Source organism: Equus asinus, chromosome 7, assembly GCF_041296235.1.
Source record: "Equus asinus isolate D_3611 breed Donkey chromosome 7, EquAss-T2T_v2, whole genome shotgun sequence".
NCBI classification, from domain to species: Eukaryota; Metazoa; Chordata; class Mammalia; order Perissodactyla; family Equidae; genus Equus; species Equus asinus.
This window is the reverse complement of record NC_091796.1, coordinates 9,905,278-9,922,736: the sequence shown is the minus strand read 5'-3', so window position 1 is coordinate 9,922,736 and position 17,459 is coordinate 9,905,278.

Sequence of the window (17,459 nt, the reverse complement as noted above, 5' to 3'; positions counted from 1 at the left end):
CCAAATGATGGCATTAGCATGATCTGAGGGTGGAGTTTTTAGCCTCTTGATGTCAAAAAGTTCACTTATTGACACCTGCACAGGCCCAGTTGATGGGTTGGTGGTGTCAACTGGCCTGAACTGGACAAGGGGGTCCTAATTCCTGAAAAAAGCTCAAATCCCCATTGTCATGGTGATCTTGGCACCAGGGACGTTATCTATAGGAACCTAGTGGGAGTCAGATAGCATATTGCCTAAGAAATACAGTTAACAATGGACAGGTGAAGAACTGAAAGCTGTAATTGGTAATTGCAAAAAAGAAAATAACTTTAGTTAATAGGTACCTAAACATCAATGGCTAACTGTTTACCAGCTTAAGTCTCCCCTATTCTTTGGTCATTCCTCATTCTTTACGGATTTGAGGCAATGACTGATCTAGCTACTTCCTGCTAAATTGGAGGATAGATCTGGGTTAGAGGGATGAAACTGTTAAGCACTCATTTGGAAATATTCTCTTTTTCCTAGCTTCAGATTGACATTTCACATTATTAGAATTTTTGTACATTGCTCAACAGTTTTGGAACAACATCTAAACCAAAATTTTATAATCAAGTATCCAAACAGAAATATAAGTATAAACAAAGCAAATTTTAACAGTCCCTGAAAAACAGACCTAATCCTTTAGGGAATCCAAGAAAATGGTCTTTAAAACCAATCTGGACCTGGTACCTCTGGGGATATCTGCTGATAAAGGGTGTAGGTTGTTCCATCTTATTGAACAAGTCTCTTGGTAAGGGCGAGATGCAGGCCGGCTCCCAAAGTTAGGCCTATATTGTGTAAGTAAGTAACCAGGTATATAAGAAGAAGCATTTCTAGGGAAACAAAAAGAAAAATGGTTAATGGTTGGAGCAAATTATAAACCAGTTTCTAAGCCTAGAGGAAAGCCAGTCAAAAAGATTTCTAGACGTCAGGGTCAAAGCAACTTTTGCAGTTTGAAATGTCTCTGATGGTGTCATTGGGTGTTCAGGTATCTTTCTGAGTGACTTACACAGGAACAGGCATTTACACAGCAACAGGTATGAATCTTTCTTAAGTTTATATCAAAGCATCCAGCTTCAGTTACCAGGGCTTCAGAAAAAAAGGCAGTTTTAATTCTCAAGGATTCCAAATGAAAATGATGGGAAAAAAATTGAAAACATTCATTTTGAGATTTGTAGCCAGATATTTAAGGAAACTAGAAGAATTCAGGATGTATTCTAGTTTACAGATAAAAAAAAAAATCTCAAAGATAGTTAACAGAGCTAGAATCTAATATCCATGAATGTGTACTATAGTTTCTATTGAAACATATTTTTTCTCTCTAAAATCACCCTCATTTTTACCAACAATACCTAAACTAAGACTCATTGGTTTGTAAAATAAGTCTAGGTTCAGTAAACTTGGCCCAATTCTTTACATAAATACAGTAAAAATAGAAATCGACCATATATGCTCTTTTCAAACCTTCTCTGCTGGAACTTTTTATAAGGAATCTCAGATTGAAATCCAGAGGCCTCTTGAGGCCTGGAAAACCAAACCAAGGACTTGTCATCAGACTCTGCCTGCAATACCTATAGATTTGGGTGAATTCCTCTCTTCTCTTGATGTTCCCCAAAATATTCTGAGGTTCTTTGCAACCACCAGGAAAGTGACCTTCTTTATTCACCAGGTAAGGTTGCTGGGAAGCCTGTAAGAAAGGTACCAGGCCAATATTTCCACGTGGTTTTATTCCATAAAGTCAACATTTGTTCCTCAAAAGCTGCCTTGTCATTTCTGAGTCTTCATTTTTCTCTAAAATATGACATTCCAATTAAATCCTTGGTAATATAACCAATGTTCCCAATTGTGTTCTGTTAGGATATCAGATTCTTATTGAACTTATGCAAATAACTACATTGCCATGAAAATAAGAATATTTACTCACTAAGAATTTCCAAATTCTGGAGGCATCAGGTAGAGAGAAAAAGATAAATGTTTCAATTCTCCTTCCAAAGATATAATTTACCAAATTGCTATGTTATAGTTAGGTTAAAAGAAAAAAGTTTCCTTAATCTGGAAAAACAAAACATTTAAAACATCAGCAACATTTCAAACAAAAGTTATAAAACAATTCTAACAATCCTCATCACTTCATTAATTTTCATGTAACCAACTCTTGCTTTTGATAGTTCATTAAGCAGTTTCATGAAGTCATCAGTTTCTCTGTTAGAGTTCAGTAATTTCTTACCCAACTCAGTCTTAATGATCTGAAAGTTTATCAGAAACCTGTATTCTAGAGCAAGTCTCAGAGTCCTTTATATGAATCTCTCTGAAGAGGAAACATATTTGGAAAAACATTAGAGTAAAACAACTGTCTGCAAACAACAAAACACTCAAAAATCACAACTGGCAAAGACACTTGGATATTGCTATGACATACAACACTTTGAGATAAGAACTAGAACTATGACTGACAGTCAGGACAGATCAGAATTTTTGCAATGTTATATAATTTTTTAAACACTTATATTAACAACATTTACTCCCACAATATAACCTAGGAAAGTTTATCATCATTTATTTGATAATCTTCCCATCTAATTTAACACACTAAAAAGGTCTAATTAGTTTAACATCTTCTTCTTTTTTAGCAGGAGAGAAGAAACTCTTTGAGAAGTCAAAGGGCCCTCTGAAAATTCTCAAAAAATGTTTTCTTTTCTTCAGGTCAAAAGAAAGATTTCATTTAGGATTCAAATTTTGTGGGATTCTTGTCAAAAATATCAAAAGATTTTAAAACAGTCAAATCGGAAACAATGCTCACTGTGAAACAATGCTTAGTTATCGATTTAACCAAAGTGACAACAGAAGATGTTAAGGTAAACAAAGAGAAATTTTTAAAAACCTTTGTTTTCTAAATAGAGAGACCTGAGCTTTTTAAACATAGGAAATTATTTTGATAAAACATAGAATTTGTGTCTTTTAGGTAGACTTACTCAAAAATAAAGAAAATATTTCAAAATCTCTTTATCAAGAGCAGACTAAAAAGTGCGAGAAAATTATCCGTTTAAGAGAGAGAAAAACAAACTCTAACTTTTGCACTGGCTTACTTTTGACATTAAAACTCATTTATTTAACTGAAGTCTTTTTGATCTTAGCCAAGTTGACTAGATGCAACCCTTTCCTGAAGGTTCCTCCTCCGCAAATCTTCTATAGCTTTCTTTTTTACATTCAGTATTTGTCTCATAACTTCTTTTACCCCTCCTCATACTTTAGGGCAAATTTATTTTTCTTAACAAAACAAACAAAAATATTTCCATTCTTTTTACCTTCTTTACTGAAAATATATATCTTATTTTCCTTGAACATAAAGATGTTTTCCTTATTAATTTTTAGTACTTTTAATTATATATATTAATTGAAATTCCTAACCCTTGCAGACATTAATTTTAGTGAAGACTAAGAAGTAAGCAACCATAAACTGTCTTTTACATTAGCATTCAGTGGCTTGGCATGTTTATAAACATTTTTCTTAATTTCTAGAAACATGTTACTTCATAGTACAATCTTTTAACAAAATATAAAATATGTTTGCTAATATACTCAAACATATTTTAGTTTCTCTGTAATAAGAAACCAAAAGCAGATAAATCTATATTTAATAATTAACATCTAATATTTTATGTTATTTGGAAATGATCTAGATACTCAATGAATTTTTATCATTTAATTTAACTTAGCAAAACTTGAAAGTTTCCAGTTACCAAAGAGATTTTGAAGTTATCTTTAAATAAGCATGCCATAAAACACAGTTGCTGTTAAAAAATGCACCCAATGCTTTTATCTTTTTCACATCTATTAGTTTACTAGTTCCCAATAATTATGTCCATTGTCTTTAAAACTTTATGAGACATTAGACAAAATTAGCTATCATTTTAAGTTATTTTTGCTAACCAGTTTTGTAATAGAGATAACATCAGCTTATTTGACCAATAAATGTAGAACAAAGACTGCATGTCTGCCTTATACCCAATGCTGATAACTTTAAGGACATGCCCATTTTAATCAAAGCAACGAACTTAAGCTTTTATTTACAAAGATTATTTTGTATCATGTTAACTTGAAAGACATTTGGGTTAGTTACATTTAGAAATAATTTATGTAAGCATTTACTTTAAGCCAATTAAAGAGAAATCTTAATCATTGTCATACCATAAAGAGGTAAAAAAAAAAAAAGCCCACGTTTATAACATATATATATGTAGTTTATAACATATATATATATATATATATATGCAGATACACATAAACAAGAGACGGATGCAACAAAGATTTTATAGCCTCTGTTTCAAAAGTTTCCCTTCCTTAGATTTTTGGGAAAGGGTGCTTTCATAGTAGTCTGCATCTCCAAAAGCTTCTTTTCCCATTTTTTGTTTTGTTTTGTTTTCTCCTCCTTTCAGTCTCAGGAATCTGGGATGGTCTAGATAACAGCTCCCTGAGAGGTCACAAATTTTTTAGATTAACAAGGGAGGTTAGTTACTTATTGAAATGTCCATCCAGTTATGTTATCCTAAATTTACTGCTTTCTCTCAGGTACATAGCTTTATCCTAAATTAGGGAAGAAAGCCTAAAAAAAATTCTTATCAGGCTTTAAATATCAGCTTCCAATTGGCCAAATTTCTGATCATAAACTACTACATCCTTTCAAATATCTTGGTCAAGTTTCAGCTGGGACAAATATTAACTATTCCTGACAGCATTAAAGAACTCCATTAATGTTTCTTAATTTTAGTTTCCTCCTGACTGTTTAAGGGTAGCAGTTTCCCCTTGTTTCAGAATTTAGACACAGGGGGTCAAAAGCATACTTATGTTGCAGCTAGAACCAGATCTCAAAACCAAACCAAGCCATGAGAACTTCTGTGAACAGATACCCTAATTCTTCCTTAATATTGGGCATCCCACAAACCAAGATCCTCACAATGAAGGCCAAACCAAGGCTTCCTTTAAAGAAGTCAAACTAGAAGGAAGAAGAAATAAGAAATAAGAATCTAGTCACTCGTATGGAAGTTTGCTTACCAAAAAAGACGTCTTCCAAACCCAGAAACCGTTTCTCTATTGCAAAGTGAAGTTATCCACCACAGTCAGCAGCACTAAAAAGTCTCAGAATGATCTCTGGGACAAGTGGTCCTGGGCAGCTGCTGGACTTATCCATGGGTTCTCTACACTGGCAAAGGATTGATGAACTACAGGCAAAAGAGTCAATCCGGACTTTTCTCCTGGCTGGCTCAACAAATTGCTATTGAACCAGTTTTGTTTTGCCCGCCACATGATTATGCCAATTGCCGTGACGAGTTTGCAAAGAGAAAGGATTTAATCACAAGGCAGCGAAGCAGCAAGTGGGAGAATGAGTCTCAAATTCACCTCCCCAAAGTATGGACTTCAGGATATTTACTGTGTAGGGGACAACATGGTCTGAAGTGGAGATAGATGATTGGAAGTAAAGAGAAGTGAGGTAATTGATGACCTGCACAAATGTAGTCAAACTTCATGCTTCTTCATAGGACACTTGTTAACCAAATGATGGAATTAGCATGATCTGAGGGTGGAGTTTTTAGAGTCTTGATATCAAAAAGGTCACTTCTCAGGCACCCACACAAGCCTAGTTGATGAGTTGGTGGTCTAAACCGGCCTGAACTGGACAAGGGGGTCCTAATTCCTGAAAAACAGCTCAAGCATCCATTACTATGGTGACTTAGGGGCCAGGGAGATGCTATCTATAGGAACCTAGCAGGAGTTAGATTGTATATTGCCTAAACAGCACAGTTAACAATGGGCAGGTGAGCAACTAAAAGCTATAATCAGTAATTTAAAAAAAGAAAAATCTTTGTTACTAGCTACCCAATCATCAATGGCTAACTATTTACTGGAGGCTCAGTGTGGACGAGTCTGAGAATTAAAAACTCCAGAACCAGTCATAGGAGCGGCCCCAATATTGTGAGATTTACCTGTAGGAGCTGACCAAGTTCCCACTGTAAATATCTGAAAAAGTCTCTAGCAGAGGGAGGGGAAAGGAACCATTTTGAAAATTTGTCATGAGATCTTAAGAGAAAATAAGACATTTTCATGCGGAGACAACTAGGTCCTGAGATGCTGGAAATAATGACTTCTTGGTTTGTATCCACTTTCTCCATGCCACCATCTAGTGCTGCACAGATTACAGTTGCCAAAATTAGCAGATTAAGGAATGGAATTTTCTGGCCCACTCCCACAACTCTTTGGGGAAAAGTAGTAGGGGATTCCTTTCCAAAAACACGTATGATTTCTATTTTGCCCAAGAGTGTGTCTTTCTCCAGGAGGATATGAGAAGATAACCATCCCCAACCCAAATCACGTTTCTCTTGGTTACTGCCCAAAGTAGCCTTCTAGACTTCTCTTTCTTATTGAATTATCTCTCCAATATTTATCTATAATTTCTCTCTTAACCTTAATCCTCCTACTGCTTTCACCCCAAGCTGTGATGCTAGAACTTGTTTTCTGTGATTGGAAAACTTTCCTCTATCCTCAACTACTTCTCATGCTCCATCTTCCTTTTTATAACCTACATCTCTGTAGGCCTGTAAGCACAGTCTATTCTCTTGCATCTTAAGTACTTCTGAATCAAAACAGCGTAGTTATATCCTCTCTGTTTCCTAATACTACATTGGAAGGGAAACTACTGCTCCTAAAAATTGTCTGCACCTCTGAGACTCATGACAACTAACCTAAACTACATTACCCTCCCTCGTTATAATTTATCAGTGAGTCCCTTTCATTCACTGAAGACTGTTGTCTGAATCATGATTTCCTCTCCACTCCAACTTGAACATCGTGGCCTCACAATTCCTTTATCTCCTCCTTTTCAGTGATCTCCTTTACTCTGTCTCAGCCCTCTTAATTTCCTCCCTTGACTTTTTCATCACCTGAAATTTATTCCTACCCCACACCATTAATGCAAACATCCCACTCCTAGACCACCATACCTTCCTATCTTTCCAAATTGATCGCTCCAGTCTCTTCACTGCAATCGTGTTTCAATGGCATCAAACCCTTTAGTTCATTGACACCCTGCTTGCATCCTATTCATGAGTCCTCTTTCTCTTCACTTCCCTTTTGACTGAGCTTAGATTACATAGAGCATAAGTTAAGGATCATATAATAATTATTTAAAATACACCTTAAACTTTTCCTCTTTGCTCTTTTGTCACACACAGCTGAAAAAATGCAAACCCCAAATCCTTGCCAATAAAAGTGTGAGTAACAGAGCAACAGCATTGGTATCACTTAGGAGTTTGTTAGACATGTAGAATTTCAGGTTCCACCCCAGATCTAGAGAATCAGAATCTGCATTTTAACAAGCTCCCCAGGCAATTCATGAGCAGAAGAGTGTTATTAAAACAAATTCCTGGGCCCTTACCATATAGGTACTCTGCTGTCTTTCAAAAATTAATCTCTCTAGAGCCAGCCCTGTGGCTGAGTGGTTAAAGTTCTGTGTGCTTCGCTGTGGCAGCCCAGGTTTGCAGTTCGGATCCCGGGTGCAGACCTACTCCACTAACCAGCCATGCTGTGGAGGCATCCCACATACAAAAAAAATAGAGGGAGATTGGCACAGATGTTAGCTCAGGGCTAATCTTCCTCACCAAAAAAAAAACCAAAATCAATCTCTCCACATGTACCTTGAATTCAATTCTCTGCCTTTCTGAAAAGCTATGGACTATGAAATATTCCACTTGAATTGCTCCTTCTCTTTTGAATACTTTCCTTAATAATTTAAGCATGATTTAGTCCAGATTTCTCAATCCTGGCTGCATATTACCATCATCCAGAAACTTTCAAAAACTTTTGATGCTCAGACCAACTCCAGAGCAATTAAATCAGAATTTCTGAAGGTAGAACACAGATATAATTATTCTGAAAACTCTTTCCAGAGACAGTGAAAAGATCAGTGGTTGCCAGGGGTTGAGGGGTAGGGGGAAAGCAGGGGAAGGACAAGGATAAACAGGTGGAGCACAGAGGGTGTTTAGGGCAATGAAAATACTCTATACACTATAGTGATGGATACACATCGTTACACATTTGTCCAAATGCATAGAAAGTATAAAACTAAGAGTGAACTCTAGTGGAAACTATGGATTATGATGTGTCAATGTAGGTCATCGATTGTAACAAATGTACCACTTTGGACAGAGATGTTGATAATGGGGGCGGCTATGCACGTGTGAGGGAAGGGACATATGGGAAACCCCTGCAACTTCCTTTCAATTTTGCTGGGAAATTAACCTGCTCTACAAAGTCAAAGTCTTTAAAAAAAAATCTCTCCAGATAATTCTTATATGCAGCCAAGGCTGAGAATCAATGATCTAGTCTTTTCACACTTTAAAAATCTCTCATTAACACACAAGCCCATCTTCCCACTTTCACAGCTAATTTCCTGAAATAGACCCATTATTGACTGCCTTGGTCCTAGTTTCCCTTAGAGCACGTGACGAAGGCTAATGCATGAGCAATTTACTGGGGCAGTTTGATTCCAGGGAGCTGGAGTGAAGGACAAAGGGAGCAAAGCTGTAAAGCAAGAAGAACCAACATAAGGGTGCATTGCTAAATTAGCCACTTTCACGGGTGAATGCTTACTCACTTCCTTGGGACCATCTGCAAAGCTATGGAAAAAGTGTCTCAGAACTTTCTGTTTTGTGGGGAGAAGAAAGGAGGAAATATTTATCCGTTGGCTCCTGCACCCCCAATGTGAAAGTTTTAAGCCCGTGGAGCATTAACTTCCCATGCTTTGGGATTGTGATGCCTGGGTGTGGAGCGGGCTCCAGTGCCATCTTGTGCTGTGGCCCAAGCAGGGAAGCTCTGGGCTGGAAGGAAAGAGCAAGTTCTGAAATCTTCTCATTGCTTTGTCCCAGATCCGGTATCCTGCAGTATTTTCCCCATGTCATTCTACATGGCACGTTCTCATTTAACTGCCTTTCCAGAATACTAAAGGACAGTATTGCATAGTAATTAAGAGCATACACACAGGACTTAGAGCACTAGCATTTGAATCCCAGTACCTCAACTTTTGAACAAGTTATAGACCAGTAATATCACTGTTCCCCAGTACCCTAATCTGAAACAATAAGAGATAAGATTATTCACCCTAAAGAATTTTTATGAGGATTAAAGTAAATTATATAGAAGAGTGGCTGTTACATAGTTAAAAATATATGCTTGCAATTATTTCTGTTTTAAAATTCTTCTTCTTCAGATCTTCATAATTTACCACAAGCACAATCTACATGGAGATGTCTCTTCCTTCTAATGTGAGCTGCAAAATGTTGACTGTTATTTCAATTATTTACCCTAATCAGGATTCTTCTGTTTACTTGACCCTGTAGTGTCCTTGAATTTGTATATTCCATCTTTTATTCTCTCTGCAGCCAACAACATTCCATATGGGATATGATAATGGAGAGAACTTTTAAACTTCTTTCACTTAGAAAAACACACACATGCTTTCTCTTCCCTCTCTGACTCACACTCTCTCTCACACACACACACACGTGCACACAAGTGTGTGCAAGCAAGGGTTCAATCTCAAGCCTACACCAGGAAAGCACAGAGAAGGAACTTTGAAAAGAATATGAGAATGAAATTTTAAACTGGACTGGGATATTTTAGAATCTCTCCTAAAATGACACTAAGTGATGAGAAAAAGATGAATCTCTTAAACATAGATGAAAGGAATTATTTGAACCAATAAAATAGTTATATGATTGTACCCCTAATGAATTGAGACGTCCTAACAAACTTATAACTCATGAATATTTGTAATTTTATTTAAGTTTTAATTAGCATATTATTTGCATCTATGTTTTATGGTTGAATATAATAGGGAATGAATATTAGATAATCTCTTTTCCCAATGAGAAGACTTTTTGGATCAATTTGAGTAAATCAAATTTTAGGGATGTGGGTGAAATATAATGCCACCTTATAAAGTTTGCTATATTATTTTAGTAATATATACCTACAATGTAAAATAATACATTAATATAAAATATTACTTTTCATCTGTGCAACAATTTATTTAAACTCTTCAAACGCACCTTTCACATCAACTATTTTTCATCACTAAAGATAAAATATTTGAGTTATCTAACCCATTTTCCCAGTGCACATCACCATTATTTCCATGTAAGTTGTCCAGATAATCTTATGAATAGAGGCGTGGATGCTGTCACTAGAAGTTTCACCCAAAGCCAAAATCTCCCCTATCCAACTCATATCTCCACTTAACCATTCTCGTGTTCACAATCACATCCAAGCTTTATTATTTATTAACATAATAAACATGTTCTCAGTAATAATCACTAAATCTAGGTTAAATTTCTTTGTCTTGTATTTTTACCAGTTACTTCAAGTGACTTTTATAAGTAACCAAAAATTACTAATGAGATAGTTTTAGGCTAATTCATCTTCTCCAAACTGTACTTTGTTATTAACAAAAGGTTATTGACAGTTCATTCTTTAATATGAATAACTTTTTGAGGAATCTTGTATGAGGCACTTTCCCCTTTCCTGAGGAAAGTTTGGGGGGGGAAGAAACTATACCTTATATCTAGGCATATATGAGATATCTTAGTTTAGTCTCAATATTTGATTAGGAATTAAAGCTCTTTAAAAATGCTACTGGGGCCAGCCCGGTGGTGTAGTGGTTGAGTTCATGTGCTCCGCTTTGGCAGCCCAGGGTTCACAGCTTCAGATCTTGGACGCAGACCTAGCACCACTCATCAAGCCATGCTGTGGCAGCATCTCACATAAACTGGAGGAAGATTGGCATTGGCACAGATGTTAGCTCAGTGACAATCTTCCTCAAGCAAAAAGAAGAGGATTGGCAAGAGATGTTAGCTCAGGGCCAATCCTCCTCACATCAAAAACAAAAGCTACTGACACATTCTGACCAATGATTTACTGTTGCTTTCCATTTCTTATTTCACCAACAAAACAAAACAAAACAACACAAAACCACTCCCTTTCTAGGAGAAAAACATTGAGAAAACAGGATTCACAAAAGATTTCTATTAAATATAATTTTTGGATGCATCAATATATAAATTAAAGACCATTTCTTTGTCAAATACTTCTTATCAACAGGGAATTAGATTTAAAATTTTACATATATACATATGCATATATATACACACACACACACACACATATATATAGTATTTGTTGTGTTACTCCTACAGTACCAATATTTTAACAATTTTAGAAACTTTGTATGTCATTACAATGTTTAATTAAATGAAAATATTTTAGAGTAGTAACATAATAACTCAACCTTCAGGAAATTCTGTTTTTCTTTCAAGATGATGCTTGATGAGATAATTTATTAATTATACAAATATTTGATCAGTTGAAACTAGTAAAAAGTAGATCTAAGTATAATAATTTATTAATAGTTAATTCAACATTTAAATATGAAGTCAGGGGCCAGCCCTATGGCTAGAGGTTGTTTGGTGCACTCTGCTTTGGCGGCCTGGGTTCAGTTCCCTGGAGCAGTCCTACATCACTCTGCAGCCATGCTGTGACAGGACCCACATACAAAATACAGGAAGATTGTCACAGATGTTAGCTCAGAGCAAATCTTCCTCAAACAAAAAAGAGGAAGATTGGTAACAGATGTTAGCTCAGGGTGAATCTTCCTCAGCATATAAATAAATAAATAAAAGTCGGAAATAGCAATTGTGCTAGTCTTTGAAAAAAAAAAAAAGGACTTATTTACAGAAAATTTTTAAAAATAAATAAAAACCTTTTTAATTCTGTCAAGACTTGTTTTTGATGTAACATGATATATCTTGGAGTGTGTTCCATGTATGCTTGAGAGGAACGTGTATTCTGCTGCTGTTTGATGGAATGTTCTGTATATGTCTGTTAAGTCCATTTGGTCTACAGTGTTGTTCAAGTCTACTGTTTTTGTATTGATTTTCTGTCTGGATGATCTATCCATTGTTGAGAGTGGTGTATTGAAGTCTCCTACTACTATTGTATTTCTGTCTCTTTCTCCTTTCAGATTTTTCAATGTTTGCTTTATATATTTAGGTGCTCTGATGTTGGGAGCATATATACTTATAATTGTTATATCTTCCTAATGAAATGACACATTTATCATTATGAAATGACCTTCTCTGTCTCTTGTGACAGTTAAACAAACTTCCATGTTATCCTAGTAGTCAAATTATCCACACTAATGAGAAAATAAATCACTTTTTGTTAACATTAGAATCACCTTCAATGTTTAGTCCATGAAAACTAACTCTAAAGAGATCATTTCCCATCAGAGCAAGATGGGAAATCCAATAGAAATATGAGCAGTGAGTAAGAATATGCAGTTCGTAGAAGATGAAATGCAAATTGCTAACAAACATATGAAGAGATATTCAAAGTCATTAATATCCAGAAATAAGCCACTAAAACAACAATGAGGCACTACTATATAACTGCCACATCAACAAACTGAAGAAAGCAGAAGGCAGGATAATATCAATTAATCGTAGTAAGATGGGACAAAGGTATTCCCAAACACTCCTTGTGGAAGTATAATATGAATATCAATGCTAGAGAATAATTTGATGGCCAAAGTAAGTATATTTGTATTTAGTAATTTATCAAACCTATTCCTGAGCATATATTCCAGAGAAAGTCTCAGAGAGCTTCAAAAGGAGACACTATTGGCCTGTTAACAGCAGCTTTGTATGCAATATCAGAAGGTTTGAAGCAATCCACTTGTCCATTTCTGAGAGGAAGGGTGAAGCAAAAGAAAGTGGATGCACAGTTTGGAATACCATGAAAGAGGTAGAAGCAGAGAACTAGAGGAACCCAGCAACATTGCTTATCTTAAAATGATTTAATATAATCTTGATTGGAAAAAGTAAGAAATGAACTGAGATCATATCACAACAACATACTTTAATTGTAAATACAGGCACATCAACATTTTCATGAGGAAAACTTTAACACATGCCTGGAAGACTCCAGGAATACGAACAAATGGATATATATAGCTTGTATCTGGATGGGACAACTCAAATTACAAAGAAATGTTGAACTTAATAGGCATATTATTGGTGATATTGTGGTTTAATTCTGAAATTACATTTGTTATTGAGCAAATGAATAATATATTTTTGGGTGTGAGGGTTTTCATTGGGGAAGAAGGGAGAAATCAAGGTAGAACAGAAGATGGTGAGAAATACCTAGTTTTGAATTTTAATTACAGGTAACGGTATGAACTCATATTTTCTAAAACATGTGTATATTTTACTTCTGTCCACAGAAACACCCCAGGAGCAATAAGATCCCAGGAGCCAAGAACAAATCCAGATCCTGGTGCCCAAGTCCATTCCTCACCAAAAGAAACCAGGGCTCCTTGGAGTAATTCCAGGTCTGCGGCAGAGAAAGCACAAGATGAATAAGTAAAAGTACAATGACTTGTTGATCTAGAAAGCCTGAAAGTGTTTGAGAAGATAATAGGGTCATTTCAAAAGCATGTAGGAATCATCTGAAGGGATTGCACAGTCCAAATTCAGGTCAATTCGAACATGAAGAAGAAAAATGATAGCAAGGGATTTTGACACATTGAATTTTTAAAAAATCAATGGATCAAAAGAGAAAGGAATAGAGAAAGGAAGAGCTCTTCTTTACAGATGAAAGTTAGGAATCATAGTTAGAAAATAATTGTCTTGCAGCTCCCAAGGTAATTAGAGACTGAGGGAATGAGACAGAGAAAACAGGCGACATGCCAACAATTGTAAATCTAAGTTCTTTGTTTTATGCATCTTTCAACATTTGGTAGGTCTGTAAGTTTTACACATAAACAAAGCAAACTTTAAAAACATGCACACAGAATGCTACCACATTTTACAAGGACACTTGCTAATAGAAGGATACAGATCAAACAGTGTATAATAACTGTTTATGATGGGACAGGAGAAACATGAATAACGAAATGGGAAAAGGAGATCATATTTCATTGTAATTTGAAAGGAAAATAATACGTGAAGCTTCCATTTTGCTAATGGAGGACAGAAACAAAAACAGCTAAGAAAAACATGGAATCGCATTTCAAGATCAATCAAGGCCTAAAAAATTTGTTTCACTTTAACTCTTTCTTCTTTAACCTTTTATCAAATTGAAGCCGTGTTTATAATTTTGGTACACACAATATCACAGAATAATATTTTCTTTTGTGTAGACCAACAGTATAATACATAAGGGTTCAGACATATAATTGCATAGTGAATGCCTCTTGCATTTTTCTAACTTCTAACACAGGACTTCAACAAGAGAATATGAGCTGGAATGATCTGAAGACAGAAGGATCCTTATCAATTAGTACCATTATATTAAAAATTCATTTACTCAGAGACAAAAAGAGAGAGATTTTGAAATCATGTTGTTATCGCCAACCTTTTAAATTTTACACTTCTTTCTTTCCAGAATAAATATAATGGCTTGATGTAGTAATCACATGGATATTTGCATATGAAAAGCATCTACTTAATTATATTTTGACTGCCAAATCTGCCCCAAATAGGAGACCAAAAACATCAAAATAAAATTATACCAGACCATCAAAGCAAGTAGCAGATCAGCAGGAAGTCCAGACATTAATAACGAGATAAGTCCCAGTAAGACATAATATGTTAGCACTTCTTAATTCTGTATCAACAGCATCACACTAGTTTTTTCTTTTTTATGCAAAACAGAATAATAAAAACTTTTAATTTAAAAGTGTCTGCATATGTAGATTGGTTATAAGAAGAGATTTCTGTGGAATCTATACACTTTGGAATCACTACAATTGGGTTCCTTTGAGTTAGAGGATTATAAAATTTAGGAAATTGTATTGAAGAGACAATACAAAGGGAGGAGGTGACAATCCAGTCAGCTGCCTGAGCCAGTGCCCAAGAATCTATCATCCTCATTTTATGGGTCTCCTTGCTTAAAGTTCCCAGAGCCTGAAAAAGATAATCAGTCTTTGCACATAAAGAAGACTCTAAGTGAGGGCCGGCCCAGTGGTATAGTGGCTGGGCTCGCACCCTCCACGTCAGCAGCCCAGGTTCGTTCATTCAGATCCCCAGTATGAACCTACACACCACACATCAAGCTATGCTGTGGTGGCATCCCACATACAAAATAGAGGAAGATTGGCACAGATGTTAGCTCAGGGCCAATCTTCATCACCACAGGAAAAAAAAAAAAAGACTCTAACTGAAATGGCAGTCTGCAGCTCTCAACTATGAAATACCAACTTCGATAAGCTGAGCCCTCACCCAAGATCTTTTTCACATAGATTAAGTCATGTTTTGCTTCAGAAATGCACTGATCAAGATGATCATGGAGCTTAAGCTTCAGAAGCCATTAGATATACCCCTTGTCTATTCAAAAATGTGCCTCATTTTTCTTAAAGACAACATCAAAATTGCATCAGCTTTTGGAGCCATAAAGCTTGGATCTGTTAAACTAGCCAAACAAGGAGGCCATCAGACTGAGGCGGCTCTAACGCTATGGGGACTTATGTAAGCAAATCCAAACCTAAGCCAGTAAATGCCTTAAGGTTAGGAACTCAAAACGCCAAGGAGAACCAATCACACACAGCCAACCAGGCCTTAAGCCACAGCCCACCAATCATTTCCTTTCTTTGCCTCTGCACCTTCTCTATAAAAGCCTCTCCCCAGCTCCTGGGGGTGGAGCACTCCTAAATGCTTCCAGTTTGGTGCTGCCTGATTCAAATAGATTTTTGCTCAAACTCTTCAAATGTTTCATATGCCTCAGTTTATCTTTTAACAGTTCTGGTGTCAGAAGGGAGAACCGAAGGAGGGATAACCAGCAACTAGGAGGCGGTACCTGCTGATCCCTTGCGCTCCCTGCTCTCTGCTGTCTCTGAGGTCGTGGCTAAGTCCCTGTCCATCCTGCATCCCAGCTCCGTAGCTTCTGTGTTGTGAACTTTAGACTTTATTTGGGCTTTTCTTTTTCTCGAATGGGTCCAAAACTGCCTGGAGCAGGACTAGGTCCGACTTGGAAACCAGACCAGGTTCACGGTCCGACTGAATCCAACTTAGAAATTGGTCAGTTCTGGGGTCTGACGAGGTCTGACTTAAACACCAGACCAGGTCTGAGTCAGATAGGTCTGACTTCCACTGGACCGGGTCCAGTGTGAGGCCTCAGGTGAATAACATTTTAAGTCTGAACAAGCAGGTTAACCTTACAAGGGTAATCTTGGATTACAGCAGCCCCAGGAGAGAATTCTTCGCCGTCTTAGCTAAGCTCACCCATTCAGGGGGTGTCCTGGAGAAACAGGGGCCTCAGCCAGGCGCTCACTATAAAGGGTGCAGGGAAAGTTATTTTTCCTCCTCTACAGCTTCTGGTGACCAGGATGGGACCCGCTGGGACACCCCACTTGCTCTGGAGCCAGCGGACGGCACCCTGGGAAAACTGGTTGGAGTGGAGAGAGGGTAAGAATTCCTCCCGAAGGCAGGTCCCCCAGATCTCTGTCTGTGGTACCCCCTCCAGAGAGGAAGGTCACATTTCACATCATCCCTTCCTTCCAAATTCAGATTGCCAGGAAAAAACATTGGTGATTGATTCTTTCTCTCCAAGGGATAGACATTGCCTCTTGTTAGTGTCATTTTGTGTCCTGAGAATGTGGCTGAGCAACCGTCAGGTTGGAGGCCTCCAAAATATGGCCAGACAGAAGTGTGGACTGCTCTCCATTTGCTGCTAGGGCCCCACTGACTGTGCCATCTCTCGGAGAGCTATGTACATCTTTCTTTCGGTTATCTTTGGGAGGGGATCTGGATCTGAGGGGGCTCATATCTTTTGCACCCTCATTGGGGATTCCTCTTGTGTCCATGGGGTTGTTTAATGTTGCCAGGAATATTTACTCTTTGTCCTGGCTGAAACCTGACAAGATATTTGAAAGGACTTTTATTTTCAAAGTAGCTCAGTGGTCAGAAGTTGGCCAAATTGGAAGCTGATAGCCAGAGTCAGATAGGAACTTTCTTTTTAGGCCTTCTACCCTAAGGTAAAATAAAACTATGTACCCAGATGGAAAGAAAAACATTCTGAAGACAAACATCTCTAAATCAAGATCATAGAAATGTTTTGATTTCCATCTCAGTTGAAGAAATCGGCCGGATATAAAGAAGAAAATTGAGGATGATGTAGTTGGATGGCTGGGTCAGGTTGCAACCCAGTTCTTTAAGGAATTAAAAACAACTGTACTTGGGCCATTCTGGTGGCGCAGCGGTTAAGTGCGCTTGTTCCGCTTTGGCGGCCCAGGGTCCGCCTGTTCCAATCCCGGGTGTGGATGTGGCACCACTTGGCACGCTATGCTGTGGTAGGCATCCCACATATAAAGTAGAGGAAGGTGGGCACGGATGTTA